Source organism: Choloepus didactylus, chromosome 17, assembly GCF_015220235.1.
Source record: "Choloepus didactylus isolate mChoDid1 chromosome 17, mChoDid1.pri, whole genome shotgun sequence".
Taxonomy (NCBI): domain Eukaryota; kingdom Metazoa; phylum Chordata; class Mammalia; order Pilosa; family Megalonychidae; genus Choloepus; species Choloepus didactylus.
This window is the reverse complement of record NC_051323.1, coordinates 16,031,248-16,051,971: the sequence shown is the minus strand read 5'-3', so window position 1 is coordinate 16,051,971 and position 20,724 is coordinate 16,031,248. Positions and strand designations below refer to the sequence as shown.

At 41.6% G+C, this 20,724-nt stretch overlaps 1 protein-coding gene and 2 pseudogenes across 1 annotated transcript in view; 2 read left to right on the top strand and 1 right to left on the bottom strand.

Moving 5' to 3' along the window:
- Positions 1-20,724, bottom strand: part of LOC119512632 (GC-rich sequence DNA-binding factor 2-like) — a 935,299-nt gene that overhangs the window by 801,723 nt on the left and 112,852 nt on the right. The window lies entirely within an intron of this gene.
- LOC119512988 lies at positions 4,828-5,024 on the top strand (annotated as a pseudogene).
- LOC119512634 lies at positions 18,181-19,788 on the top strand (annotated as a pseudogene).

Here is a 20,724-nt window from a genome sequence, read left to right as displayed (position 1 = left end):
GTGAGAAGGAAAACATCGTTCCCTCCAGGAATTCCTGATGGTTTAATTAGATTATGCATTCCAAAAACTTTAATTCAGCCTTAGGTAAAATAAAATGTTGAGCCTACAGAGAATATGCTAATATTTTACTTGAGGACTTTAAATGATATAATTTTGTTGACATTAACTACTATGAGAATTCAAAATTCTGTGCTGGCAATTACCGTTCTAAGTAAAGATTAGAAGGAGCAAGTTAGGGAATATTTATGTTCTGGGGACTACAGCAGCAGGATGATCAGAGAACATTGGCCAAATGGGGAAAAAGCTTTTCTTTAAGTTTCAATGGATACAGGTTGTTTCATAAATTGCAGTTTCTCTCCTCAGAGTTTACCCGCAAGTGAAGCTTCATGATTGAGAACCCTTAATTTACCACAAAGTATTTATTTTTCACAACTGCACGTTTGATATTAGACATTGTTTTCTTTCTCTGAACCCACGGGCTGGCAAACCGGCTCATGGGCCAAATGTAGCCTGCCTCCTGTTTCTTATACTGCCCACAAGCTAAGGATGATTTTACATTTTTAAATGGCTGGAAAAATCAAAAGAAGAAGAATATTTCATGACTCATGAAAATTATATGAAATTCAAATTTGATTGAAGCCCAGCCATGCTTGTTCCTTTACATAGTCTCTATAGCTGCTTTTTCACTACAATGGCAGAAATGAGTTGTTGCAAAAAGAACTTATGGCCCACAAAGCCTAAAATATTTACTCTCTGGCCATTTACAGAAGTAATTTTCTGACCCCTGTCCTAACCTATAGACTATGCCTGTTATTGAATTTGCTCACCAAAGCTATTAACTTGTGTAAACTCACCCTTTGCTCTCTCTATATGGCAAGCACTTATGAATGTCCATCTTTCTCATCATCTCTGCCTGCAAGATTTATTTTTCCAAGCATAGGAAACGTCTTCCTTCTTGACATTCTTGCCTTTTGCTCAGCTTGGCTTCTGCTTTCTCCTGATTTTTCTATCTAAGTGTAGTTTTCTTCCAAAGCAATGCCTCCCCTATGTTAAACCCCTTCCCAAAACCCATTAGTTGATTCTAAGGGGCTAGATATATGAGTAACTCTTGCCCAAATTTTGCCAAGTAAATATGTAGCTGGGGTGGGCGTGGGGTGGTGGGATTATGAAAGCATCATGTTCCAGAGAAAGCTTCAAGGACAAGCTAGAGAAGTGTGTCCAAACTGGAGACTTGAGTTGAATAAGAGGAGGGAAGGTGTGAGGGGAGGGCAAGGCCAGTTATTTGTGATGTGAATGAAGGTGGCTCTCCTAGGGTCTGTTGTAGAAGCATCCCAAGTGAGATTCAGGAATGAAATGAAAGGAGAGAGCCAAACATTCTATTGCTGAATTATATTATTTGGTGACACAGTGGAATGTTTGGGTCTTTAGATAATAGAGACAGTGATGGGTTTCCAGGTTGGAAAGGCAAAAGGTCAAGGAAAACACCAGGAGGAGGTGACAGATCACATCAGCCTCTGGGTTCCACCCTCATGCTCAGCTTGATATGGCCCCCTGAGCTTCCTCCAAACAAGGCCTGCTCATTGGTGTGTCCTAATCTCACACTGCTCAGTTACAGGCAGGTGGACAGTTTGGCCTGCTCTACCACATTTTGATCCACAAGCTGTCTAATGGCCCAATGTCTACCGAGGTCTTTATCCAGAGGTGAGTGTCAAAAGAGCATCTCCGACACTGTGGACAGGGACAGAGTGCAGGCCGAACCCCACCAGCTGGGAAAGTAGCCACTGGCACTGGAGATATCCAAGAGGGAAGGGAAACAGCAGCAATGGAGCCTCTCCTCCCACATGCACTTACAACTGTAGGGGAAGGCAAACACCCACTCTCTGGACATTAACAAGGAAAGGGTCCACTGCCCCCGGCTCTGGAGCTGGAACTCCCCAATCCCTCCTTACCCTCGAGGAGGTTGATCATTCAGAGAGACGGAGGCATTAGCCACTCGGACACAACATGGAGAAGGCTTATGGGACATCCAGGGTCTTCCCACAGTAGATCCTCAGCATCTGATCAATTCCATTCCAATTCCATTGTAGGAAGTGGAATTCCATGTGGAATCTGGCCACAGCCACACCTCCCTGCCCTCCTTCACTTCCTCCATCCATGTTTCTGTTCTCCAGCGTCTGGGCATAGTAACAGTGGCTCCTGTTTGGCACATGATGTCACCAAATGTACGGCTCCATGCAAGTCGGAGGCCCCTGAAGAGTCTCCAAGAATTGGAGGGGCCTCTGGACTACAGGAGGGAAATAATCCATTTCTTTGGGTGCTCTACCAAGGGAGAGAAGAACAGTACAAGAATCTCATATGATGCTACTAGAAGAATAATTATAAAACTTTGGGGTTGAGGAGTCCTTCTTAAGAAGACATGAATCCAGAAGCCATAAAGGATAAGATTGAGACATGTGACTATTATTTACTTAAGTATATGATAAAAGTTATCACAAAGAAAAACAAAAAAAATAATAATAGCACATAGGATAGATAGGTTAGTATATCTGTTACACAAAGAGATGACAACAATGAATACGGTATTTCATCCTGACTGGTTCTAACCAGCTGAAACTGTAAAGGACCATGAACTTGAGTGACCCTGGGAAGACAGATGTAACCAGATGTATTGGAAGAAGTTTTCTGACCAATGAACAGTGGAAAAGACCCTGGACTTACTCCGTCCTTAACTACACAACCAGCATGAGCTCCCTTTTCCAGCACATAAAAGCCCCTAATTCCCCCCATCCCCTCAGTAAACGTTTCAGTAAATTCCTTTGCTGATGTGTATTCCTTGTCTGGTCAGATTAATAAACTATATTTTTAAAAGCTCCGGTGGTCTTTATTATTATTATTTTATTTTATTTTTTTGTAGAATAAATGAGAATGAAGAATTGTGATTTGGACAAACTGTAGTGACCAAAGGACACATCCTGGGGAGAGGTTGGCAGGCACTTGCAGTACTGTACCTGCAGCTCTCCTGAAAGAAGTAAATCAAGGAACCATCAGCACGCAGGTGCTAGTTGAAGCCACAGAGAAGAATCACATCTCAGCTAACAGAACACGTTGCCTGAGAAGAAGGCTTGGATGGGAGCTATAGGGGGTTATTGGTAAAAGATATTGAAGCAGAAAGAGTGTGGGATTTGTGATTGTTTAGTTAAATGGTTCTCTGTCCATCTTTTTCCTTTATGAGACTTACGTAGAGCCAACTTCCAACGCCCAGTGCCCTCTATTGCTTGTAGTTCTAAACTGAGTGTTTTTGCCCTTCCATGTCTGAAATTTCTTCTCCAGCTGTCATTCAGGGAACAGAGCTATGCTACTATCTCATGATGAAACGAACAGAGATGCTCCAGTATGTTCCCCAGAAGTTAGCATTTTGTGCAGCATTGATAAGGAAACAAGAACTGTCTGTGTTTCAAGGAGGACTTACAGAAATCCACTTTTATTTAAATTTAACTCAATTTCAGTCTGGAATTACCTACTAATGCCACCACCACCATCACAGCCATTCCATCAGAAAGAGCGGAAATGTACTCTCAATATATGAGATGAGATGAGGTTCACCACCACTCCATCTCACAAAGTTATAACTAAATTCAGAGAGGTTTATATACAGTGCCAAGGCGTAAGTATCTGAAGGCCTAGAGTGTTCTGCTCCCACAAGTATCTCTGAGATGTCCACTGTCCCACATGCTTCTCGGCAATGATTCCACACAGATGGCCACTGGGGTGACTTGCGTGTTCCTTCTCTCGGGACCCACCTAATGCTCTGGGCTTTGGGGCTCAAGAATTCTGTGAAGCAGTTGGCGTCTGTAGAGATGCATCATCTGTCCTCCCTTGCAGGGATCCTGCCAACTCTTCAGGCTCTTACACTAGACTTCCTCCCTCCTCCACCCAATCCAAGGGAATTCTTTATATTTATGATTTTTTACTCTATTGCGATGCTTATCCTCAGAGGCATCTAGCTTAATCTCCTTAGTAAGTCTGGGCTTTAGCCACAGACCAGCAAACTATTTTCTGCTGTCACTCTACTCTCTGGAGGCAATTAGTTCAAACTGGCTCATCTTCTTGGATGGAGGTGGTTGAGGAGAGAGATCAGAAAATTCAAGAAAAGGAAATACGCAAAGGGAGAAAAAAAATCAATTACTATTTCAAAGTATTATTCTAATACTTGCATTTATTCCTCAAAAGCAGACCTTTTATCTCTAGCCCAGATCACTCCATCATACTCAAGATTCATGTGTCACCTGCCAACTCACCATTTCTACTTGGCTATCTAAGAAACAAAGTGAAACCACATAATCTGTGCTATTTTAAGCATTACCAAAATCCGCTGGCACTGAATTTATGCCACAAAGGATGATTTGAAAAAGCCTCAAATCTACACTTACAGCATACTAGGTTTGCTCCGGTGGAGGACTAAATCAGCTTTCTAGTGTCTCTTCACCACGGAGAATAGCTCTCCTCCGACGGGGAACTGGGGTCTTGTGTGTTTAGAAGCTGCAGGGCAGGGAGAAAACCCACTGGTAGGGTTAAGGGAGTGTCACCCGTTGGATGAAAATGCCTTCTGATTGGCAGTTGGGTGTTACTATCCTAATTGGGAACTTAGTGACTTAAACTTCATTTAAGAAATAATGTTTAATAGAGTCCCAAGCGCTTTGTTAAATTTGCAGAATGCGATTACTGTAAATGCATTTTTCTAAAGGGCGGTTGGGGGTGTGAGGTGGAGGCAAATCTCTCCATCAGCAAAATAGCAGTGGGCTTCTTACTTCCAACAGACAGAGGTTTAAGTCGACACTTTCAGGGATCATTGCTATAATGTGTTACTAGAGAAGCGTCTCTGAGTAGCGCAGGGCACTGGAAACCCGGCAGGAAAGCTGGAGCGCGCTTTCCCGAGCGTTAAGTTGGCTCGTGGTGCTCCCTGCTGGCGGCTGCTGCTTCCTGTTGATGCACGTTCTGCTCTTAAGCAACTGCTTGCATTTTGTTTCTTCAATCTTGTGGCTTGTTTTCTTCACTTTTCAGTAAAGGAAAAGGGTAATATCAAGTCTCTTTCTTTACTTCGATTTTCTTTTGGCAATATGAAGGACGTATTTCATAACAAAACTCTCAAAAAGATAAATTGAAGGTTAAACTCCCTTTTGGCTATCCACCTTTACCCAAAACTTTCTCAGGTGAAGTTCTTATCACTCGACTTATTTTCATATGTTCCCGAACATTATATGACGTTGTTTTATTTTTGAAACTTTCTCTTCTCGCTTGAATGTCCACATTAGTACAAATGCATCTAATTAATTTCTGTTTTGTAGTATCTTAAGATATGAATACACCATCATATATTTAGCATTGATATCCATAGTATATTACCTATTGATGAACACTTAGGTTTCTGTCAGTGCTTTGCAATAACAAACAGAGCTGCAATGAACATTCTTGTTCATGTCTTGTGCATGAGACTGAGTTTTCCTCGTGGGGCAGATGAGATGTGGAATTCCTGAGTTAAAGAGCATGCACACTTTAAGTTCTAAGCTACTGCCAAGTTTCCTTCCAATTCAGCACTAGAATTTTATTCCCTGTCAACACCGTGTGGAGAAATAAGTATCTTGTCCTCACTCCTATATTCTCTTTCCCTCTCTTTTTCTCTCCAAGAAAAATAGTATTTTATTGCTGCTCTAATTTTAATTTCCCTGATTACTAACTAGATTGCAATTGTTTTCATATTTCACAGTCATTCATATATTTTCTTCTGTGAATGTTTATTAATATGTTTTATCCAATTCACTATTGGAGTGTATGTGTGTTTCTTATTCATATTTATGAGTTCTTTGTATATTCTTTACATTAATCCTTAGTTCAACAAGTCTGATCTTTTAATTTTGTTTATGGTATCTCGTATTATATAGATAAGTGTCAATGCTGATATAGTCGGGTTTGTTAATCTCTTCTTTCATGGTTTTTGCATTTATGTTTTAAGAAAATTTTACATACCTTTTGTATTTTCTTCTAATACTATAATTTTGTGTTAATTTCTTTAACAGGAATACATTTCCATCAATGGTTAAAGGCTCTTAACTTTTTTCCATATGTATAAACACAATGTATTGGATAATTTACCTTTCTAAGCTGATTTGAAAAGCCACTTTTCCCAGTATATTAAATTTCCATAGAAATGAGGGTTTTGAGCTCAGAAGAGATGCGTTGACATGATATGCAAGTTTGGGGAAAATTGGCATTTATGTGGCAAGTGAAATAAGTCTTTCAGGGGTACTGTGTAGAGTGAGAATAGGAAAACAAAGGAGATCCACGACACGACTGGAGGACAGGGGATGGGGCAGAGATGCAATGTCTGCTGCATGTAACCCCCTGGGGAGCTGCATCCCACCCCAGGAGGGTAGAGAAGCCCCACAAGGGCACAGGATCCTGCCTGTAGATTTGGTTCAGAGCACCCCCTGGTGGTTCCTGCAGCTCTATTCTGCCCCATGACTGACAAGCATTTGGCTCCTCCCCAGTGCCCTTTGTGGGAGAAGAGGTTGTTTCTTAAAATGACAAGGGGGGCTACTGACCTTTCGTGCACGTGGACTGTGGCTGTTAAAAATTACGTGATGCTGGAAGCATCCTGCACAAATGCACAACTGTCCTTCCTAAAACACCAATAGCAGGTTTCCTTTAAGAAACCCTAGAAGAGAGATTGGTAAAGAAGCTCTTGCAAATCTACTGGCAAAATGATGAAGACACGAACTAGGTCCAGAGGAGAGGCTGGATATAAGGAATATTTATGAAGTAAAATCAACAGGACGTGGTCTTGACTGAATGATCCAGTGTGAGAGGGAGGGGTCAATGATGACTACAAGGCTGAGATTAGGGTAGCTGGCTGACTGCAGATTTCATTCATCAAGATATGCATACAGGAGTAGCTCCGTTAGGTAGAAATGATTAATTTAGTTGGGACATGGTAAATTTGAGGTACCTGTGGGAGAATATGTGGAGATGCCCAGCAAGTCAGCTATCTCTTGACACGTAAGAAATAGGCGTGGAAACAGATCTCATGCAAAAGACTGAGAAATAATAGCCAGGTTTGGGAACCACTCATTGGCCTACAGGTCCATATAGGTTAGCAGGATCTGGGGGGAAAACATCCCACCAACCCATCCAGACAACTGGTCATCCTAGGCCAGCCACGCTGCTAGGATTGTTCCATCTGTGCCCAAGTTCCTTCTGGGGTCTCTGAAGATCCACCACCCAGATAACTGGGGCTGACCTTGACTCACAGTGTAGGCCTCTTTCAGGCTCCTAATTGAGTCAGGCACTGCAGGCCTTTCCTGATGAGGAGCTAAAGCAAAGCTCAGCAAGTTGAGTGCAAATCCAGTAAAACTGGAGCCCTCATAGCTTTTTGTCCCTCCTGGGGGAAAGAACTGGGCCCAGGACATACCTGTTCTTTTTGGTGATAAAGGAGGAAAGACAGTAAAATCAACTAATCACCCAATTCTATCTCCTGTGCATGGATGACTGGGGAGGGGGACATTTAAAACACAGCTACTCCTCACTTATCTTCATTAGGAGACAAGTTGTTATGAATTATATTTTTTTTCAATGCCTGGTAAAGTTCTCAGCAAATACAACTTCAAGCTTCTCCTACCTATAAATTGCTGCATCTAACTCCTCCTGCAACCGTAACCTGGGGCTGACACTAATACAATCACTTGCTTCACGCAGCCACTTTTTTGTTCTTAAACCTTTCAGGGATGTGTCAGCAACGCTGAGTCCTGAAACGGCTTCTCAGACTTGCCTGTGACTAGTTGTCAGGCTGTGATTTGTAGATTAGAAATGTGCCTGCCTCTGAGTTCCTAAGAAAATACTACTCAATAGCCTTTAGGAGGATAATTTCTGTTTCTTCCTTTTATTTCTTCTCATTTGTTTTTCTGACTGAGGGTTTTCTTTCTGCTGGCTTTGGAATGTTCTTTAGCTCGCCCTTGTAACAGTTCCTTTCTCATTAGCCTCCAGGATTAAGTGAAGGATTTTACACTGAGCCCTAAAGACTTGCCGCTTCTCCTTCCCAGGGCATCAGTTGCTTGCTCTCTAGCTTCAGCTATGGTAGAGACCCAAGGTTTAAGGCAAGTCTTTGCTGGATGATTCAGTTTGCTTCCCAGAAGGGTGGTACTTAAGCTGAATGAGTAAGATTAGACCACTTCTAGCACTCACTGCTTAAGTATTTTTCTTAAACACCTTTGCTCAGTGTTTATAATGCCATTTTCTTACCAACTGCTTTGCCTTCTCCCAGGTCACCAGTTATCACTGCAGATTCCTGGGCCACCAGATTCTAGACCTATTCCATCAGATCTCTGAGAGTGGGGGTTTAGGACTCTCCAGGTTAAACAATACTCAAGCTGATTCTTAAGTAAGTATGAGAAATACTTGCAGTCTGCAAATTTTGATAATCAATAAATTAACATCAACTTATTTAATTCAGCTGAAAATATCTCAGAGTAGCTCAAGGAGGGTTTTTTATTTTTAAACAGCTGTGGCAGATTGAGTTATGCACACACACACACAACCAACCAAACATGTTCAAATCTTAATCCATTCCTGTGGGTGTGAACCTCTTGTAAATAGGACCGTATGAAGATGTTATTTTTAGTTAAGTATGGTGTGGCCAACTGAATCAGGATGGGTCTTTTAATCCTATTACTGTCTGCCTTATAAAGAAAGCCACAGGGAGGAGACAGCAGCTGGATGGAAGAAAAAGGAGAGGACAATCACCATGCAAATGGAAAGCCATGGAATCCAAGGATGGCCTGCCTGCCAGAATCCTACCAATCTGGGAAATAACAAGCCTTGTAGCCTCTGAAACCGTGAGCCCATAAATTCCACTGTGTGGTGTTTGTCATGGTGGCAAGGAAACTAAGACACCAGCAAAAGGATTTCTTCAAATGTAACCTCAGCCAGAGGCTCCAGATGTCACATTGATGAGAGCAGAGCTGCTCTGATTTGGGGAGGCAGAAAGCTAGGGGTGGGTGTGCCACCCACTGACTCCCACTTTTGCAAACTTTCTCTCTTTTCTGCCTTGTAAAGCACAGATTTGGGGATTTGATACACGTGGTTTAAATCAAACACTCATTTGGCTAAGTGTAAGTGAACCTGGACAAGTTATTAAACTCAGCGTTCTTTCTATAAATTGGCAATAATAATTCTAACACAGAGTTCTCGTAGGGATGGTCTTGATCTGAGGATATTTCCTTGGTGGGCTGGGTGCCAAGGCCCAATAGCCAAGGCCCACCAGTCTCTGCCTGGTGAAGGAAAGGGCAGAAGGAAAGGGCAAGACATAACTTCAATTAATTATAGTTTAGCTGGAGTTCAGCCACTTCAAAGATTTATTCACTGGAAAATTTTGTCCGTACAATCACCAGCACTTCACATCTTTTTCTACAGAATCATCTAAAGGTATATTAGTGCTATAGACTGAAATCTAGTGGCTTGTAATTGGCTAAGTGGTATATTGCTATTTTGGAACCAGGAGACTAAATTTCTCTTAAAGAAATACCATTCAACACACTCCAAGAGGCATTTTCTTAAAAACTTTGTTATTTTAAAGTGTTGACTAGAGAATACATTGCTGTGATTTTTCCAAAAAGCCAGTGAAGTAATAAAGAGTTCACCATCAGCAAAAAAAGTGTGTTTTATATAATTAGCACAGGTTGGTGAAAGTGGCATGACTACTCTTTGAGGTATGTTACTGGAGAAGTATTTCTGAACCTGTAGAGCACTGGGCACCAAGAGGATATGCTGGAAAGCTGGGAGTGCATGGCTGAGCTGGTCAGTGTTGTCACTGGAATAATCGTTCTCGTTCTCCTGGGAGATTGAGTGGGAAAGAGCCTTTCTCAGCCCATAATCTTCTTAGATCTGAGCTTAGCTTATTTAGTTAGTTGCTCAATCTGGACATTTTCATTCCTTTTATTTCCCAGATTATCAAGTGATCTGTTGACACTCTCTTGCAAAATTTCTGTTTAATCCATTTTGCTGTGGCAATTTTAAAATCACAACCGCATCTTTGCTAATAATCTTAAAGCAGATAAATGAAATAGTTTCTCTCAGGTGGTCTATCAACAGCAAGCAATTGTTTTTTCTCTATTTTGAATAGTAACATGGAGTCTTATTTAGCTTTTTTTTTTTTTAAATCACATAACATAGTTGACTTCTGTAATAGTGAACAAAAAATACACTTGCATGAGATTTCCTCAGGTTCCAGTGTATTGAAGGTAGGAAATATGTGTCCTCCTTGTCTAGAAGGGTTCCCAGATTAGTAGCCATTCAATACATACTTAATAAACTTAATGAAGAAAGGATAAATCATGAACACATGATAGAGCAAGGTAAAGGGCCCCAAAATCCAATACAGTCTGAGGAACAGGAAGTATTCAGAGCTCACAATTGAGGTTAGATGTTCTGTTGTAGCAATCAGTCCATTATCACCCATTTCTTGTGACTTGCCCCGATTTGATAATATATTGGGCAAGAGGCAGGCACTTGGAAGCTGCCAATTTTCAGCAGGCTCAGAAAGGAAGCGCTCACCTCGTTCAGAGACTGGGACATCAGAACCAGCCCTGGGACCCCTGAAGGAGGGTCCTTAGGAACTGGGAAGTGGAGGATGGGCCCCTCAGTGACCTCACCTGAAGGAGGAACCCCAGTTGCAACTAGTGAGGCCCAGAAGGCATGAGGAGCTTCAACTGTCCCTAACAGGAGTATTTTCGTCACAGTTTTAAAACTATTAAACCTGAACTTCTAGTGCGACCCCAGTGTCTGCCCTGAATGTTTCTCAACTCTGGATCCAGCTCTTAGGACTAAGTTCACAATGCATTTGCTGGGTGAGGTAAGGAGGAAGTAAGCTTTTCTTGTTATTTATTTTTTCACATTTTCTATGGGGAGTATTCTTGCTAGAGATGGCCCTAATAGGACTCCTGTGCTCCTACATGTCTTGCTGGGTACGCCAAGAATGCAAGGCTCTTTCCCAGGTCATTTCTCAGGATTGCATTTGCAGGGAGCAACCTCGAGTGAAGAAGAAATGTCTCACTGCAAGGACAAATAACAGGCATGTTTACTGCTCACTATAGTAGCTGTGGGCAAACCATGCCTATAACTGATTTTGGTAAGGCTTTGTGCTTAATACTGATTGTGCCGGTTTGAATGTAATGTGTCCCCCAAATGCCATTATTGTGGTCTTGTGGGGCAGACGTTTTTGGTGCTGGTTAGATTTGCTTGGAATGTGCCCCACCCAGCTGTGGGTGATGATTTTGATGAGCTTTTCCCATGGAGGCATGGCCCCACCCATTCGGGGTGGGCCTTGATCCGTGGAGCCATATAAATGAGCTGACTCAGAGAGAGGGAACGGAGTGCAGCTGGGAGTGATGTTTTGAAGAGGAGCAAGCTTGCTAGAGAGGAACCTCCTGGGAGAAAGCCATTTTGAGGCCAGAGCTTTGGAGTGGATGCCAGCTGCCTTCCTAGCTAGCAGAGGTTTTCTGGACACCATTGGCCGTCCTCCGGTGAAGGTACCTGATTGCTGAGGTGTTACCTTGGATGCTTTGTGGCCTTGAGACTGTAACTGTGTAGCAAAATAAACCCCCATTTTATAAAAGCCTATCCATCTCTGGTGTTTTGCCTTCTGCAGCGTTAGCAAACTAGGACACTGATATTGAAATGATTTAAGGCTATTGTGATATTGTGATGGGATGAATGTATTTTGCATATGGAAGTGATAAGACCAATTAGCTTATATCTCAGCAGGTTATTCTGTAGCATTTCTACTCACCATTTTCAATTCCTTAACTCCTGCACACTACCTAAAAAATAAAATAAATTCAAACCAGCAATGTGGTTTCTCGCTAAACAGCTCTAACTAATGTTATCTTTGCACTCCCTAGAACTAGAAGGCCAGATTTCGGTTCCATCTGACCAGACACCTCAGGGCCTCTGGCACTGTTGGCCGTCTTCCTATGACCCCCTCTCTGACATGGGCTCACTGACATCTCTAGGTTGCCTGCCCTCTCTGGCTGCTCCTTCTCTGGATTCTTTATGGCTCTTTTCACCCAAATACCCCTTAGAAGGGGCTGTTTGCAGCAGCAATTGGAGGGGGAGTGCTGTGTCCTGCACCTCCTTCCTATCCCCCACCTCAGCCCCTCCTGAGTGGTCTCTATTCCCACGGTTCCTACCTCTGTGGGAGCCCAGACCTCTCTCCTGAGCTCCAGACTCACCTCCAGCTCTCTAGGGGACATCTCTGCTTGCATGTAGTGTGTGCACTTCAGCTCTGTTTCCAAAGCACACTCATCCTGTTCCACTGAATCTGTTCCTCCTCTCATGCCCATCTTGGCAGACAATGCCACCATCCACCAAATTTCCCAGGAAGAAATCTGGGAGTGTCTTCCATAACCTGTCAATCACCAGTGTTTGTTGACTCTTTCCCCTCAATACCTACTTCTCATTTACCATCAGGCACCACTTGAGTACAGAGCCCTGTCTTACTTGCTGAGATTACTGCTCTGTGCCAGTTTGAAACTGTTATGTACCCCAGAAAAGCCATGCTCTTTCAATTCAATTTTCTGGGTGCAGAATTATTGTGGGTGGGACCTTTTGATTAGATTATTTCCATGAAGATGTGACCCTGCCCATTCAAGGTGGGTCTTAATTAGTTTGAGTCCCTAAGAGAGCTCAGGGAGAGAGAGAAAGAGAGCTTAGAGCCAACACAGACTTGGAGATGCAGACAGAAAGATGTTTGGAGATGCTAAGTTAAGAGATGAAGCCCAGGGTTTGTCTGGGAGAAGCTGAGAGAGACATTTTAGAGAGAAGCTAAGATATGTAATTAAGAGTCTGCCCCCAGGAGAAGCAAACAAGGACCCACAGGATCTGAGGCAGAAGCACAGAGACATTTTGGAGAAAGCCATGGAAATCAGAAACTAAACTTGGGAGAGAAGGTTCAGCAGAGCCAGCCATGTGCCTTCCATGTGACAGAGGAGCCCCGCATGCCATCAGCCTTTCCTCAGAGAAGGTATCTACCTCTTGATGCTTTAATTTGGGCATTTCATGGCCTTAGAACTGTAAATTTGTGAACTAGTAAACCCCCATTTTAAAAGCCAATCCATTTCTGGTATATTGCATTTTGGCAGCTTTAGCAACCCGAAACATGCCCCTACCTCTTAAATCAGCTCCCAAAACCCCAACTCTATCCTCATTCTCCACTGTGCAGTGACGGGGACTTTTCTAAAATGCAAACCTGATTTTTTAGTAAAAACCTCTGCAGATTCCTTAGTGCCATCCCAGTAAAACTCACACTCATTATAATTTCCATATCCTTTCATGCCCTGGACCCTGCCCACCTTCTAACCCTCATCTCCTGCTCAGGTAAAATGCAAATGAATAAGACAGGCCTGATCCTTGATGTCATACATCTTATAGTCTGAGGGGGGAAGGCAGATTAAAAAACAGCAACAACACTGAAAAAATGTCTGTCATTTACTCTAAATGCTATGAAAGTAGGAGACAAGAATAATTGGGGACTCCACTGGGGAGGCTGGTCAGAGAGTTTGGTCTGCTATTTCCTGAGATGAGGAATCAGAAGGAGGAACAATCTCGGGAAGATAAAGATCTGGTTTTGGTAATAAGAATATCAGTAATACATTTTTAAATTATGTGCTGCTGGTTTAAAAATACGTGTATATTACTCAAAGCAGTAAATCTCATCACTGCTAAAAAAAAAAAAAAAAGTGTTATCCAATATGCCAAAGACTCCAGAACCACACAAGCCTGTAGAAGCCAGCATCCTGTATCTATCTTCTAACTGGAGTCTCTGGTATGGGTGTGGCAGGGGTGAGGAAGGGGTAGGGATGCTGTTCTCTATTATCTGTCTTCTCACTTCCTCCATGACATATATTCTATCCTCAGGACCCAGTTCAAGCCTTCTATCTTCCGGGAAACGCCCTCCTGTTCAGCCTGGGAAAACGCATTCCTCCCAACCCCCACCCCGTGCTACTGCAGCCCATGGTGCAAAAATCCCTTACAAATCTCCTTCTCCATTGTAACGGCTTCTTCAGAATATGTCATTTCTCTCTGTTCATCTCTATATAACTAGCTCATAGTAGGTGCACAATATTTATTTGTTGACAATAAATTAAGTGAATCACCTAATGCATGTACTTTATGACATTTAAAAAGTCACTACTGTACCTGAAGCCTCAGTTTTCTCATCATTCCAGGATAATATCAGCCTATGGCATTGGGGTAAGTCTTAACTCAGTGTTTTTGGCAGTTCAGTCAGAAGAATAGGGTTATTAAACAAAGAAGTGTTTAACATATCAGAACCTTGAATTCATGCTCCAAGTTTCTTCTCCCACTTATGTCCTGGGGTGTTTGCAGAGGGTATCAGGTATTCCGTTGTAAAAAGGGAAGTATTTTAAAGGGAATCTCTTTATTAAAGCCGTATTGTAAACTGTAACTTCCAACCTTGCTGTGTGGATCTGTGTCCACCAGAGGGCAGCCTAACATCAATGCTGTGGAACTGCTTCTCAGAACCCGGAGACACCCTATGGTTTCCTCCTAGCTGAGAAGCAACATTAAAAAAATAATAATAATAAAAATAAGAAATCCATTATTTGGAAGAAAATCCTTATAAAACTATTACATTATCTCCTTACCATTATAAGCAGTTTGTTATAACTGTCTCCTGTGAGTTAGTCTCGCCATTTTCTGTCATTTAAAGTGTTAGTTTAATACAAAACCAATGCAGCTTTTAAGTCATTTTATGAAGAAAACTGTGTAAAAGAAGTAAGAATTGTGCCATAGTCTGTGCATTCATGTTTTAAAAATAAAGTTGATTGCTTTTCCATTGTAAAGCCAAAATATGCTTATTAGAGAAAATGTGGATGGAAGAGTTTAAAAAGCAGAGTCCCTGACTCCAGGGGTGTAAACCTCCCTGGGAATGCAGGATATGACTCCCGGGGATGAATCTGGACCTGGCATCGTGGGACTGAGAGTATCTTCTTGACCAAAAAGGGGATGCAAAATGAGACAAAATAGTTTCCGTGGCTGAGAGATTTCAAATCAGTTGAGAGGTCACTCTGGTGGACATTCTTATGCACCATATAGATAACACTTTTCAGGTTTTAATGTATTGGAATAGCTAGAAGTAAATACCTGAAACTACCAAACGTCAACCCATAGCCTTGACTCTGGAAGACGATTGTATAACAATGTAGCTTACAAGGGGTGACAGTGTAATTGTGAAAACCTTGTGGATCGCACTCCCTTTACCCAGTCTATGGATGGATGAGTATAAAAAGGGGGACAAAAACTAAATGAAAAATAGGGTGGGATGGTGGGGATGATTTGGGTGTACTTTTTTATTTTTATTTTTTATTCTGATTCTGATTCTTTCCAGTATAAGGAAAATGTTAAAAAATAGATTGGGGTGATGAATGCGCAACTATATGATGGTACTGTGAACAGTTGATTGTACACCATGGATGAATGTATGGTATGTGAATCTATCTCAATAAAGCTGAATTAAAATAAATAAATTAATTTTAAAAAAAGCTGCAGGTAGTTCATGGATCACATTGAGAAACATAACTTTCTAACTTTATGGCCTTGGATTTGTTAATTAATCTAGGCCTGCCTATAGTTGTGCCTAAGAGCCTCCTCCCAAATGCCTCTTTGTTGCTCAGATGTGGCCCTCTCTCTCTGGCTAAGCCAACTTGAAAGGTGAAATCACTGCCCTCCCCCCTACGTGGGATCTGACACCCAGAGGAGTGAATCTCCCTGGCAACGTGGAATATGACTCCCGGGGAGGAATCTAGACCCAGCATCGTGGGATGGAGAACATCTTCTTGACCAAAAGGGGGATACAAAAGGAAATGAAATAAGTTTCAGTGGCAGAGAGATTCCAAAAGGAGCCGAGAGATCACTCTGGTGGACACTCTTACGCACAATATAGACAATCCTTTTTAGGTTCTAATGAATTGGAATAGCTAGCAGCAAAAACATGAAACTATCAAACTACAACCCAGAACCCATGAATCTTGAAGATGACTGTATAAAAATGTAGCTTATGAGGGGTGACAATGTGATTGGGAAAGCCGTATGGACCACACTCTCCTTTGTCCAGTGTATGGATGAATGAGTAGAAAAATGGGGGCAAAAAAAAAAAAAAAAGTCACCCAGTGTTCTTTACTTTAATTGTTCTTTTTCACTTTAATTTTTTTCTTCTTATTTTTGTGTGTGTGGTAATGAAAATGTTCAAAAATTAATTTTGATGAACGCACAACTATATAATGGTACTGTGAACAACTGAATGTACGCTTTGTATGACTGCATGGTATGTGAATATATCTCAATAAAAATGAATTTTAAAAAAACTGAATTAAAAAAAAAAAAGCAGGCTCCCTCTTAATTACACCACCTAGTACATTCTTTCTTTAGTTACTCATGATAATTTCATGGGGACATCATCAAGAACTATGATGACCAGCAAAATCAACAGTTGATGTTTTGAGGATATTTATAAGAGTTTGCAGGGTAAACAGGGCTGAAGCTCCCCCTGCATTCTGGGCCACTTCATGCTGATTTAGGATTGTGAAACTCAGTGCAGGCATTAAGTCAGCTCCCTCCCCAAATATATGCCCAGGGCTCTCACTAAAGGGTCAGAGTCATTCTCCTTAGACCCGGGGAGAATTGTCCCTCAGAGCCTGCAAAGATGGTTTCCTAAGGCTTTGCCCACCCAGCTCCCAAATCAGAATGGATTAGTCGATATTTCAGGCGGAGGTACTGAGCACAGAGACCACCTGCCTCAAGGCTGCTTGGGGGCCCTCAGAGGGCCCTGCCTGTCAGCCCCAGGGCTTTTGGTCACTAATTCTTCTTCATTCAAGTCATTTGATCAACCTGTGTTTAACTGAGCAGCTTCTATGTGGCCAGGATACAATGGTAAGTGAAAAAATATCAGCTTCTGCCCTCCACAAATTTACAGCCACTTGGAGGAAAGGGAATTATAAAATTATCACCAAATTGTGACAAACGATTACAAAGCTAAAGCACAGGATGCTATGAAAGAGTAGAAGGGGGGTGGTTCCAAATGAGGGTGCTGAGGAGGTCCATTAAAGAAGGTGACATTTAAGCTGAGACGTGGAGTCTTGCAAGCAGAGGAAATTACAAACGACGACAGTAATGCCAGCCGGTGTGGCAGGAGTGTGGGAGCCAGGGAAAAGGGGAAGGTGAGCTCCAGCAGTGTCATGGAGGGCCTTGCAGATTTAGGATCTCCTCTAAGTGCAGAAGGAAGCCAGAGGGGGCAGAGGAGTACCCCGAAGCAACCTTTCTCTTATGATCATTCATTTGGCAGTGTATTTTGTCTCCTCTGCCCAGATTTGTCAATAGTTAGAGCATTCCAGGCTTGATGCTGGGCTCCAAAAGGGCAAAGCCGAGTATAGCTGTGACTTAGCTCTCCGGGAGTGTGCTGTCTAGTAGGAAGGCACCAAAGACGATCACAATTGAGCATAATCAATGCCTGTATTGGTTTCCTAGGGCTGCTGTAACAAACTGCCACAAAATGGATGGCTTAAAACAACAGAAAATTATTCTCTCACAGTCCTGGAGGTTAGAAATCTGAAATCAAGGTGTTGGCAGGACCACCCTTTCTCTGAAGTCTTTAGGGAAGAATCTGTTCCATGCCTCTCTCCTGGCTTCTGGTGGTGGTAGGCGATCCCTGGCATTCTTTGGTGTGCAGATGCATCGCTCCAATTTCTGTCCCCGTCATCATATGGCATTTTCCTCTCTGTGTCTGTATGTCCATACTTCCCTTTTATAAGGACACCAGTCATGTTGGATTCAGGGTCCACCCTAATCCAGAATGACCTCATTTTAACTTGATTACATCTGCAAAAACCCTATTTCCAAATAAAGTCACATTCACAAGTACCGGGTGGACACGGATTTTGGGGAGACACTATGCCTTAAAACAAATATACAAGTCCTTTGAGAAAATATAGTGAAGGCTAATTTAGCTTAAGTGCTAAAACACTTTATTTTTTGGATTAGTTGATTCTGTTTTTTCCTCTGCTGACTATTTCTTCAGACTCATTTTTTAGTATCCTTTTGAGGCACTAAACTGAAAGAGATTATACCATGGACTACAAGGAAAGCTGCCCAAGTGTTAGCATTCCCAGCTTTGATGAACACAGAGAGAAAAAGAAGAGGTTTACTGTTTATAAAGTTCTGGTTTCAGTTGGCAGGAGTGAGTGGTTCGTCTTCAGGAGATATGCAGAATTTGATAAGCTTTACAACACTTTAAAGAAACAGTTTCCTGCTATGGCCCTTAAGATTCCTGCCAAGAGAATATTTGGTGATAATTCTGATCCAGATTTTATTAAACAAAGAAGAGCAGGACTGAATGAATTCATTCAGAACTTAGTTAGATATCCAGAGCTTTATAACCATTCAGATGTCAGAGCTTTCCTTCAAATGGACAGTCCAAAACATCAGTCAGATCCATCTGAAGATGAGGATGAAAGAAGTACTCAGAAGCTACACTCTACCTCACAGAACATCAACCTGGGACCATCTGGAAATCCTCATGCCAAACCAACAGATTTTGATTTCTTAAAAGTTATTGGAAAAGGAAGCTTTGACAAGGTTCTTCTTGCAAAACGGGAACTGGATGGAATATTTTATGCTGTTAAAGTGTTACAGAAAAAAATAGTACTCAACAGAAAAGAGCAAAAACATATTATGGCTGAACGTAATGTACTCTTGAAAAATGTGAAGCATCCATTTTTGGTTGGATTACACTATTCTTTCCAAACAACTGAAAAGCTTTATTTTGTTCTGGATTTTGTTAATGGAGGGGAGCTCTTCTTTCATTTACAAAAAGAAAGGTCCTTTCCTGAGCACAGAGCTAGGTTTTATGCTGCTGAAATTGCTAGTGCATTGGGTTACTTGCACTCCATCAAAATAGTGTACAGAGACTTAAAACCAGAAAATATTCTTTTGGATTCAGTAGGACATGTTGTCTTAACAGATTTTGGGCTTTGTAAAGAAGGAATTGCTATTTCTGACACCACAACAACATTTTGTGGGATACCAGAGTACCTTGCTCCTGAAGTCATCAGAAAACAGCCCTACGACAACACAGTAGACTGGTGGTGCCTTGGTGCTGTTCTGTGTGAAATGCTCTATGGGTTGCCTCCTTTTTATTGTCGAGATGTTGCTGAAATGTATGACAAGATTCTTCAAAAGCCTCTGAGTTTGAAGCCAGGAGTGAGCCTCACAGCCTGGTCCATTCTCGAAGAACTCCTAGATAAAGACAGGCAAAATCGACTCGGTGCCAAAGAAGACTGTCTCGAAATTCAGAATCATCCTTTTTTTGAATCTCTAAGCTGGATTGACCTTGTGCAAAAGAAGATTCCACCACCATTTAATCCTAATGTGGCTGGACCAGATGATATCAAGAACTGATGCAGCATTTACAGAAGAAACCGTTCCACACTCTGTGTGTGTGTCTTCTGACTACTCGACAGTGAACGCCAGCATAATGGAAGCGGATGACGCATTCCTTGGTTTCTCTTATGCACCTCCTTCAGAAGACTTATTTTTGTGAAGAGTTTACCATTCAGAAAACATTAAATACACATAAACCTAGGGATGGGACTGATAATACTATTTTTGTGAATACATTAAAAGTACATCTAACTAGTGCCTCATTTTTACATGTCATGTTGAAAACTATGAAAAACGTATTTTCTGCTGTATGCAAGAAAATAGGGCATTTCAAAGAGCTAAGTTTTTGAATTAAAATTTGTATACTTGTTTATTAAGCTTATTTTTAAACGGAAACTTTAAAAGCTATTATTCTTAGCATTAACCTATTTTAAAGAAAACATTTTTGCTATTGACTGTTTTTTTCCCTCTTAAGTTTACACTAACATCTACCCAAAATAGACTGTTGTTCAACATTCTATTTCAATTCACTTAACATATTCTAATGCCTTTGTAGCTATCCACTACGACTTGTTTTCAAATCAAAACTATGCAATTGTACAATGGTTGTTAAAGAAGAAACCGTATCTTTCCGGATTAAATCACTGTTTGAAATAAAAAAAAAAAAAAAAAAAAGTCACACCCTAATCAAAAGACTAATAAGTCTGCCCCCACAAGATTGCATTAAAGAACATGGCTTTTCTGGGAGACATAAGGATCCAAACCAGCAAAATCAGTAAGTAATCACGTCACTCCTCGAGTTAAACTTTTCCAGTGGCCCATAACTGCCAAGAGGAAAAATTCCAAGTTTCTTAAAAAGACTTTCAATTTCTTTCAGTCACTTCCGTCCACAGTAGTCCAGCTCCAAACTTTAGGTCTTCAAAGAAGTATCGCCCTCTTTTGCCTCAGCGACTTCGTGTCAGCTGTTCTGTCAGGAACTTTCCCCCTCCTTCCTGACATTCAACAGTTTTTGAGTGCTAGGTACCAAGTTAGGTGCTGGGATACCAAGGTGAGAAAAAGGAGATTCTGTCTCTGCTCTCTTGGAGCTCATGGTATAATGGTGGAGACAGACACTAATCCATTAATTACAAAAGTGAAGGAAAAAATGACAAAAAATATCAGTGCTGCGAACGAAAGGTAACTAGTAGGAATTAATGAGAGCCTATAATGCGATTTTGAGGTAGG